This window comes from Panicum hallii, chromosome 3 (genome assembly GCF_002211085.1).
Source record: "Panicum hallii strain FIL2 chromosome 3, PHallii_v3.1, whole genome shotgun sequence".
NCBI classification, from domain to species: Eukaryota; Viridiplantae; Streptophyta; class Magnoliopsida; order Poales; family Poaceae; genus Panicum; species Panicum hallii.
The window spans coordinates 53,882,298-53,892,197 of record NC_038044.1 but is presented as its reverse complement, the minus strand read 5'-3'; the positions used below and the strand labels follow the sequence as shown (position 1 = coordinate 53,892,197).

Genomic DNA, 9,900 nt, shown 5'->3' with positions numbered 1-9,900 from the left:
AAGGACCTTGTGCCAACAGAGTTTCAGCCTTGAGCCCTTGACAGAAAGTACTTTAGCTGCAATCATCAAGGCAACCTTTGATCGTATCCAAATGAAATCAACTCTCTGACGAACATCCCAAACTGCCTATTTATCTCCTTTCTGTGTGCAAGGTAACGTTGCTTTTCTTCAATCACATTAGCGCTTGCTTGGCGCCAGTTAAACATCACTTTTCAAAAATGATTCTCTCTTCAATCAAGGGATAAACCGTAGCTTGTTATTTCACAAACTGTCTTACAAAATAGCTTGCTACTACATTGTAGTGATGACTACTGTACTACATAGACATCCTACTGGTTAGCCGTATATTTTCTAAGCAAAATAATGTGAGGCGAGCTCTTTATTATTGAGAAGACAAAAAAAGGCAGGTAAATTATTTCCAAGCATCAAGATTTGGAATAGGTGTAAAATCAGGAAAAAGGTTTAGAATAATCTAACAGTAACTCCACATGAGTAATGAATGTAAAACACGCTGCAAAGTTCTCTACTGATACACAGAGCGTTGTCCAGATAGAATTTCAGAAGAACTGAACTGCTGACAACAGGATCCTACCGCTACCCATCAGTTCATCCGCTGCCTCTTCTGCGGGGCACCCTTGGATGATGGCTCACTAGGACGCCGAAACTTGGCCTTTGCTTTCTCCCTCCTCCGCTGCCTCTCGTCCTCGCTGTCCGATTCACTGCCCATCTCTGCGTCAGCATCCCCTGCCTTGCGCTCTATCTCGTCCCATGACTCACCACCATCATCTTCATCTGAGCCACCATCATCATCACCAGAGTTAACCACTGATTCATCATCGCTGCCCTCATCATCTGATTCAGACCCGGTCTCCATATCAGAAGGTTCATACTGGTCGTCTTCTGTCTCCGAACTCTCTGGATCGGAGTCACTGGCATCCAGGTTCAAGAATTCCCACCTATCGTTCGTTTCAGACTCTTGATCATTCATCATCGTCTTAAGGACCTTGCACCAGTTAAGGTTCAGCTTGGACTCGTAGTACTTCAGGCTGCAATCGTTGAGCCAATCTTTGATCTTATCTAGATCAGTCATTGGAATGACTTCTATGTGCATGACATCCCTCGTGTAATCATGAAACACAAATACCATGTCAAAGGATTTCTGCCCAAGCGCCACCCTTTCCAGGCATACAATGTCAACCTCACTCAAGGATGTTATGAGGAACGGTGCGTCAATAAGCTGAACCAGACAACTTGGAGAAGGGGCAATAAAACAAGTCGTTCTGCCATGGACTCCATTGAAACCAAGCTTTTGCAGTGGTGTTTCAAACTGTAAGGCAAGCTGGTTAAATCTGGGCTTGGACCTGGAATCAACCCTTCTCACAAAAAGTTCAAACTGTCAATTTATCTCCCTCCTCCATGCCCATTCACGTTGCTCTTCTTCAATTTCATCAGGATCCCATACTGATCGGCGCTTCAGACCAATTGAATCAACAGCATCCATCACTTCAATGTAGAACTGAACATCTCTAGTCTTCTTGTTGCCCACCGCTATTTCATTGTATAAATGGAAGTGAAGGAGTGTGATCATGTCTCGCTCAGCTGGCTGAAAGAAGGCATGCTTTATATTGCCAAACATAATATCAACCTTTTCAGATTTAGAAACGGTATACTGAAAACCATTGACATGGGCTACCAGTGTTCCAGGGACCTTCCTTCCACGGCTGGAAAGTGCTGGCCGTATCCACAAATCAAGCAACTGAGTCCTATCCCTTGTCAGGCCATCATGTAGTTGAAGCTTTTCTTGGCTGACCAAACTTGCTCTTTTGGCTCTTTCCAAGACTTCTTTTTGAAGAATCTTCATTGATTGAACCACCTCTTCAGCATGCCTTCTGTCTCTTGTGATTGCTTTCAAGAAAACAACACTTATATTTGCCTGCAAGCCTGAATCTTGGAGACTGGAAACAGTGTTTGGGACATTAAATGTAATGGAAACATAAACACTTCTCTTACTGTCCCCACGAATTTCTGCTTTTTTCACAGTACACACATGGAAGGGGACCATAAATCCATATATTGGTAATAGGATAGCCTCATTCTGCTTGTCCACCTGTATCTCCAGCCGATCAACACGGGGAAAGTCACTTGCATTCTTTTATGCAACTAGTTCACCCATAGCTCTGAACTGGCCATGTCCCTCCAACAGATTATTGTTGGTACCATCACTTCTCATTGCTGTCTCATTAGTTTTCTTGCGTAAAATTTCTGACAGAAGTTGTCTCCTAAGATCCTCCTTGGGTGTCCGGCTACTTGATCGCAAATTGTCTTTCAGCAAGAGCATCATATCTGCTTTTAGCACAGGCTTCACTTTCAGCAGGGCCATTCGCTCTGTTTTTGGTGCTTGTTTGGAAGGAGAGGTGTTCCTATCTTTTCCTCATCAAATGAGTAGAAGGCATCATCCTCACCCTTTGGAGATAAAAGCTGTCAATACTTCTGGCCTTTCCTTACAAATCAAAACAGTGTCCCCCAACCTTAAAGAGATTTCCTTGATCTTCTCATCACTACTCTTAGCCGGGATGTTCTGGAAACCAAGGGAAACATTAAAAACCATACCTTCCTTCAGTGTCAGATCATTTTTCTCATTCAAGGAGAGCCAAGTTTCACGGAACTCAATGCCAATTCCTGTTCCACCTGACTTGGTAAGAAACGGGAGAAGATCAGGAGCTTCCCTTCTGACCACATCAACTGCAGCTTGGTAACTCATACTTGCCTTGCTACCAGGTGTCAGAGAAGCAATAGCAGCATCATGCGCCTTGAGGAGGACTTGTACGCATTGCATTTTTTCATAGAACAATCAATCAGTAAGGTTCTTGCAACATTGGAGCAGTAACCACTGTACTTAGCCCCCATCGCACACACAATAAGGCTTCCAGAATCATAATGCAGATCATCAAGCACCAGGCCTAAGGTCGTACTTGCCTCCACTTTGGAAAATAGGAGGGTAAAAAATGTCCACATTTCCAGCCTTGAGCTTCACATTTATCTTTGTTGGGGAAAGTATTATTTTCTCTGTCAGATCCATCAGCTTAGAATGTGGAACCTTCTTTTCGTCCATGACAATATTCTCCAACTTTGGAACTACATACTTCCTCATGACCGAAGCAGTTAAATATGCAGCATTTTTTCACATACATAATCTTAGAGGAATCTTTCACAGAGAGAAGCTCAGATATGCCACCAGAAACATCATAAAGCTTTAACCTTGATCCATGCAGCTTTTGATACCATTCTTCGAGAACTTGCCTTCAGAAATTGCTAATAAAGTAATGAAGACTGTTAGCAGAAATTGCTATCTGGTGATCAGATAATAAATAATATAATCTTTACAATTTTCCTCTACCTAACCCTTCTGTTACATCAAATAAACTCTTAACACAACAGAAAATCAATTTTTAATACCAATAGAAATCACTATCAGCAATATTTTTTAGCAGTTTCTAATTGGTAAGAAGCTGACGATTGTCATCCTAACATGCACAAGGGTATGAAGTTTTATATTTACAATGATAATCGATAGAACAAATTCATCATTGATACAGAAAACCAATTAGAGTAGCAAAGGTGTTTCTAGAATTTTTTTTTGATAAATTCACATATCATTAACTTGGCAAAGTATTTGTTGTTCGTCAAAAGGGTAGAAAAAAAATTCTCAAACATGATAACAATTTTACAACTATCTGCTGAAGTCCAAATGTGTCTAAGGAGTTTCAGAATAAACTTTTTTTCATTTAAATCCCAAAATGCATAGCAACCAATGATAATCTTATTCAAATTCTTACAAGTTGCAACAGTATGTAAATGATAAGAAAAAAATATGAGAAAATCACGATATTGCCTATGTAGATTTTTCTTTGATATACCTTTTTGCATGATTCATTATATTTCACTAACAATATATACGACCAGTAACATGCTTATACGCCCTAACTTTTCATTTGCAGATCCCCAAATTTCAATTCGTGTTCTCACAATAGTATCGCAAAGAACAAAACAATCTAAAACATGCATGATTCAAACAGTTCCTGAGGGAGCAGTAGAGTTTGACAATGAAGTGTTTTGCCACAAAATGCTTTCTGGCAGGCAGAATTAAAACAATGCAAGCAACACTTGATTGAGAGAATCTTTTTTATTTTTAATCCTTTTTTAAAAATATTTTAAAATTAACCCGCGTCAGATTTTATTTCTACGGCGTGACCCTTTTGGTCACGCCGGGCCGAGTGGTGCGGCAGGACAACGCTGTCGCGCCTGGCCGATGCGGGGCGCGGCAGTCAATGTGGCACTAGCTGGGCCCCGGCTTGCCGCGCCACCGCATGTGGCGCGACAAGGCTGTCGCGCCAAGCGGGGTGGCGCGGCAAGCCCGACTTAACAGCCGGCCTCAGCCTCCCCCCTCCTCCTCCCTCACTTCTTTCTTTCTTCCTGGCCGAGCCCGAGAGGTCCCGCGCCACCCCCCGCCACCGGCCTTAGATCCACCCCAAATCGGCCGATTTGGGGTGGGATAAGTAGGGGAAATCATTCCCCACCCTTGATCGAAGGTAATCCCCATAAAAAAGCTCTTTTTTATTGGTGGATTTGTTAGTTTGTAACCTAGGGTTAGGATGATAAATTTGGAAAAATGTAGTTGTACGTGATAGTTTGTTTGTTTTAGATGTTTGCTGTGGACGCAATATTTGTACTGCCCACGGATTTGACGTGTACAATTAGTTGCATGTATTACCTTTTGTAGTTAGTAATTGATTTTAGGTATGCATAGTATGGTGTGAATTATTTTCCGAGTGCTAGATTCTCATGTTATATTCTTTAATTTTCCGAGTGTGAATTACCTTTGTACAATTAGTTGTATGTACTACACTTGTATAGAGTTCTTGAGCACACTTAGAGTAAATTGTATTTTAATTTTTTTCTTTTGGAACATCATATATTTTCGAAGAAAGTTTAAATTAAAGACTAATAGTCAAATAATTGAAGTTGTAGAATCCGTAATTATTCTTTTGCATCTATTTTTCATATTCATTGTTTGGTAATTAAGGAATGTATGTAGGCATGATGAACAACCCACGTGGTCGGGATAAGCTGCTTGGTTATGGCCAGTACCCATCCGAGTACGATGAGGATGCCCTAGTCCCTCCTGCACTTCCAGTCCCCTTTTGTCGGTGTTATCCTGGTAATGTTCCCACAGAAGTGAAGCAATCAAGGCATCCTAAAACCGCCGGGAGAGCATTCTACGTTTATAAGTGGAAGTCCCCGTTGTCTAGTTCCCGCTATTGCTATTTTTCCAGTGGATTGATGGGCCCGATAAGTTTGACCCTAGGATCCGGCTATTCTCGTACAAGAAGTGGAAGTCCAAGCCTTACAATGAGTTTAGACGGTAGGTGCCACCACCACCAAACCCACCTCCCATGACGGAAGAAGAGAAGCAAGATGCTATCATTATGCGTGTAAAGAATCCTCACCTGTGTCATTGTAGTTGTCGGAGGAATTCTCCAGCCGGGTGGCGGAAAGCACCCGCCTAATCCTAGTTAAGGATGGCTTTGGAGGAGACTTAGGAGCGCTCGATCGGTGGACAGATGAACGCAGGAAGGACACGACGATTTTAGAGTGGTTCGGGCCGCCGGAGCGTAATACCCTACGTCCACTTTGGTGTTGTATTGACTATGCAAGCCTGAACGGAGAGCAGCGTGAACGCGTGTGTGTGTGAACCTCTTCTTCTAACGAGTACACTCTCCCTTTTATAGTCTAAGGGGAGTGCTTACACTGTGCGGGGCCCCGACAGGTGGGCCCGTCCAACAGGAGCCTGCTCTATGAGAGATGTGGAGATCTTCATCTCCAGCTCCTCTCCGTAGTCTTCTCTATCGGGAAGTTGATGTGCGTATCCATAGCCAGGATATGGCCGTGTACAGCCTTGTCTTGCACAGTGTCCGGTGTCAGTGTTGCCCAACAGCGAAGCCGTACTGTCACTGTTGGGATGTAGCCTTCTGCCAGGCGGTGAAACAGCGCTGACCCGTTGCGTGCGCACTGTTGCAGCGCACGCCTTGGCTCGCCTATTACAGGCCATCATCACGCACGCAGCGCCGTGACGGGACTGTACACAGTCCGCGCACTGTGCACGGTGATACGACGCGTCGCCTTGGAAACAGGCGGGCTTACCGTGGTGTCAGCCTACCTGCCCCGTGTGTCAGTGGCAGGCCGCTCTTTTTGACTTGGGCGCGCCCGGCCCAGCTACCGCATTAAACGCTGGTAGGTGGGCTGGAGACCCGCGAAGGGCCTCTAGCCGCAGGCACGCGGCAGGGCCAGCCCCGCTCCCTTTGCAGGACGGCACATGGCGGCACCGGACCCCTTCCCGGAGGAAGGGGGTCCAGGCCCCCGAGGCCGGTCGGAGCGGGCTAGCCTGTGATGGACCGGTCATCACACGTGGCGGCCCCGGACCTCCCTGGGGAGACCGGGTCCGCGGGGGTTCCCCAAGAGCTCTCCAGCCTTCCTGGGGACGTGAAGGCCCCGGACCTGGAATAGCACGGGGAGGGTCCGGAGACCACGGTCCCAGCTATTAGGCCCGGGCCGTATACCACGTCCCCCAGAAGGCGAGGGGGAGATTACGGATTGTGAGACGCCAAGGGCCTGGACACCCTAGCAGAAGGTACCCCTGTCTGTATGTACCGACAGTAGTGTTCGTGCCAAACTGCAAAGACCAAACATTGGTGTGCCTCCTAAGTTCACACCCTTTTTCCGATGCTCGCTAAAGACACATGTAAGTATAGTGCATTTTGTTGTGTATTGTTTTCATGATTAGGTTGATCATTTTTGTTTACCATAATATGCCTGCCCTTATGTGTCATGCAGGATGGATGGCCGGTATGTGACTTCAATGAGTCTATTTATGGTCCTAGATCTCATTGGCCCACGGAAGAGGAAATGCGAGAGTTCGAGACTGGGAAGAAGCCTTGGCCATGTGAGAGCACTCCAAGCGTTTACTGCAAGTGTGGTATTTCGCCCACGAAAGGCGTAGTACCTTCTGAGCTAGGATACGGGTTGTACTGTGTCAATAGCTACGGAGATTATTGGGTGCGTATTTGACTTTACCTTATTTACTGTGCTTCATGACATATTTACATTCCTCATCCTCAAAAATACCATTGTCATAATCGGCAGCAACGGCCAAATCGAAACTAGGTTCATTTTGAGGACTATTTGGTGCAAAAACAGGTGCATCATGAGAGAGAGCTGACTCTTGGGTCATGTTCTCGACCACAAAGGGTGGGTGATTTTCATATGTACTAGGCATACGCAATATGCCAACGACAACCTCCCAACATACCACCGTTCTACCACCTCCTTGTATTGATTCAAATGTGACTCCGAGTTTAGCTTCATCACTACATAGTGCGGCCTAGCTTTTCCACAATCAAAATGGCCCCTCAATTGAACTTCATCCCCACGGCAAACAAATTTTGATGTGACACGACCAACAAGATCTTTGAAACAAGGAGGGCCATCAAATAATTCTAAGTTTTCACTTATATTCTCAAACTCCCCATTTTCTTTCATAGTTCCACCATGAAACAAACGGATTAAACGGTCCATCTACAAAATACAATCACTATAAGCTAGAGTGATTATATTGCTATAATTGCTAAAGATTGTGGGTACTACATCTCCATTTCTTAGATTGTTAAATAATATTCTAACCTTGTGTCTTCATTTTCCAAATTTTAGAAAATATAGCCCAACTATATATGATATATATGCATATCCAAAAGAAAGTAATTGCAATTCAATTTAATCCAAGTGTCTTCAACAAATGTATACAAGTGTGCACAGCAACATACCATGACAACCTAACTCTCCTTGAAAAAAAACCACCATACCATGTATACCTAGAAACCCACTAATAATTACCAAAATTAATACATGTAACTAATTTTATACATCAAATCTGCAGGCAGTACGAATACTACGAATACTACGTCCAAAACAAACATCTAATACCGTAAAACATTCTTCTACTACGAAATTTTTCCATCACAACATCCTAACACTAGGTCACCTAGCAATCCAAGAAACTAAGAAATCCATGGATGAAATTGAGTTTTTTTGGGGGGATTACATTCCTTGAAGGTAGGGGATCGATTCCCCCTACTTGTCCTACCCCAAATTGGCCGATTTGGGGTGGATCTGGGGTGGCGGGCGGCTGGCGGCAAGGGAGGCGGCGGCGTCAGGCAGGAGGAAGGAAATAAGAGAGGGATGAGGAGGGGGAGGCTGGGGCTGGCTGTTAAGTCGGCCTTGGCGCGCCATCCCGCTTGGCGCGACAGGCTTGCAGTGGCGCAGCAAGTCCGGGCCCAGCTAGCGCCACGCTGGCTGCCGCGCCCCCCATCGGCCACCGTGGCAGGGCTGTCGCGCCACATACAGTGGTTAACAATATTTTAAAATCCCACACGGATTAATTTTAGTTTTTCAAAAGGGTTAAAAATAAAAAAATTCTGATTGAGATAACAAATTTCAAAAACTGATGATATAAAATACCTGAATTGTCATATGCTATTCTACAAAGAATTAACTTGATCCATCACCAAATTCACAATAAATGTTTCATTAATTTTAGTTCCTTTTGCTTAGGTTGATCATAGGCTGTTGTGATAATTTGAAATTGTTCCACGGGAATCATACTATGCTTTTCTCCAGACGCTTGGCCTTATTTTGTTTGGTTTGTCAGATTATTCATGGGAACAATTGATCCACATAAAAGAGTACGATTTCGGCACATATTTCTAACATTCAGATATGCTTCGCTCAGATGTTTGCAGATTTGTTTACCCTAGGCCAAACTAGATTGCATACAATTACCTTGAATTATGAATTTGCACTTCATTTCACCAAAACCGAAGAACTATGAACTATCCCAAAATCAGTAAGAATCAGGAGCAGCATATCAATCTGATCTACACCCCCAAAACGCCAAATTTTTAATGTGTTTCATCAATGTTCCTTTTATATTAAGATTAAGGATAGGTTACGATGATAGGTAGAAATTGTTCAACAACTAAGCAACATTATGATGATATTCTCCTTCCCCCAAATTTCTATAGTTGATTAGTCAGATCTTATTCTGTTCGGTTTCCTCAAATTAATCATGCGAAATTATTGATTAATGCATAGTAACAGACAACGATTTCAGCAAGTAATTTGCAATTCATCAGGATCCTATGCAAATTCGCTCTACTGAGATTGTTGCAAATTTATTTCGTTCTTTCCAAATTCCAATAGATTCTTTCCACCGCCATGCAAAAAGAACAGCTCGAAATTCAATAATATGAGGCGAACGAATCGAACTAGTGAACCGCACGAAAAGGCAGAAGGACAAGAACCAGCAATTTTGATAGGGAATTCACCTTTCCAAGCAGCCACCGATCCGAGCAAAGGAATTCCGCCGATCGAATCCTCCGATCCCCGCGCCGGTTCCGCGAATTCCACCAGCGATCGCAGGCGCCGCCGCCGCGAAGAAGCCCAGCACTTCTTGGCCTCCACGAAACAGCCGGAACCGCGTCGCCCGATCGCAGCAGGAGAGGGGTCGCGCGAGTCCCCCCATACGGCGCTTATATAGGCAGCGTCCCGCACCGACCTATCCGCGCCCGCGATGGCGCGCGGTGGGACCCGGAGGGGGCGCGGGGCTGACACCGGGGTGCAGTCACGGCGGACGGCGGCGGATACGGCGACGGGGGAGCCGAGCGTGGGCGGCGGGGGGACGGCCGCCGAGCGCCGCGGCTACCGGCCGGGGCATGGCGGCGGCGGGGCGGGGCTAGGGTTCCCGCGGCGGCGTGGAAAGGGGGAACGGTGGATGGAGCCGGGGGAGAG

General features: G+C 45.1%; 1 pseudogene; it reads right to left on the bottom strand.

Annotated features, from left to right (window-relative positions):
• Positions 1–229: 229 nt before the first annotated feature.
• Positions 230–9,634, bottom strand: LOC112885485 (annotated as a pseudogene).
• Positions 9,635–9,900: the final 266 nt, after the last annotated feature.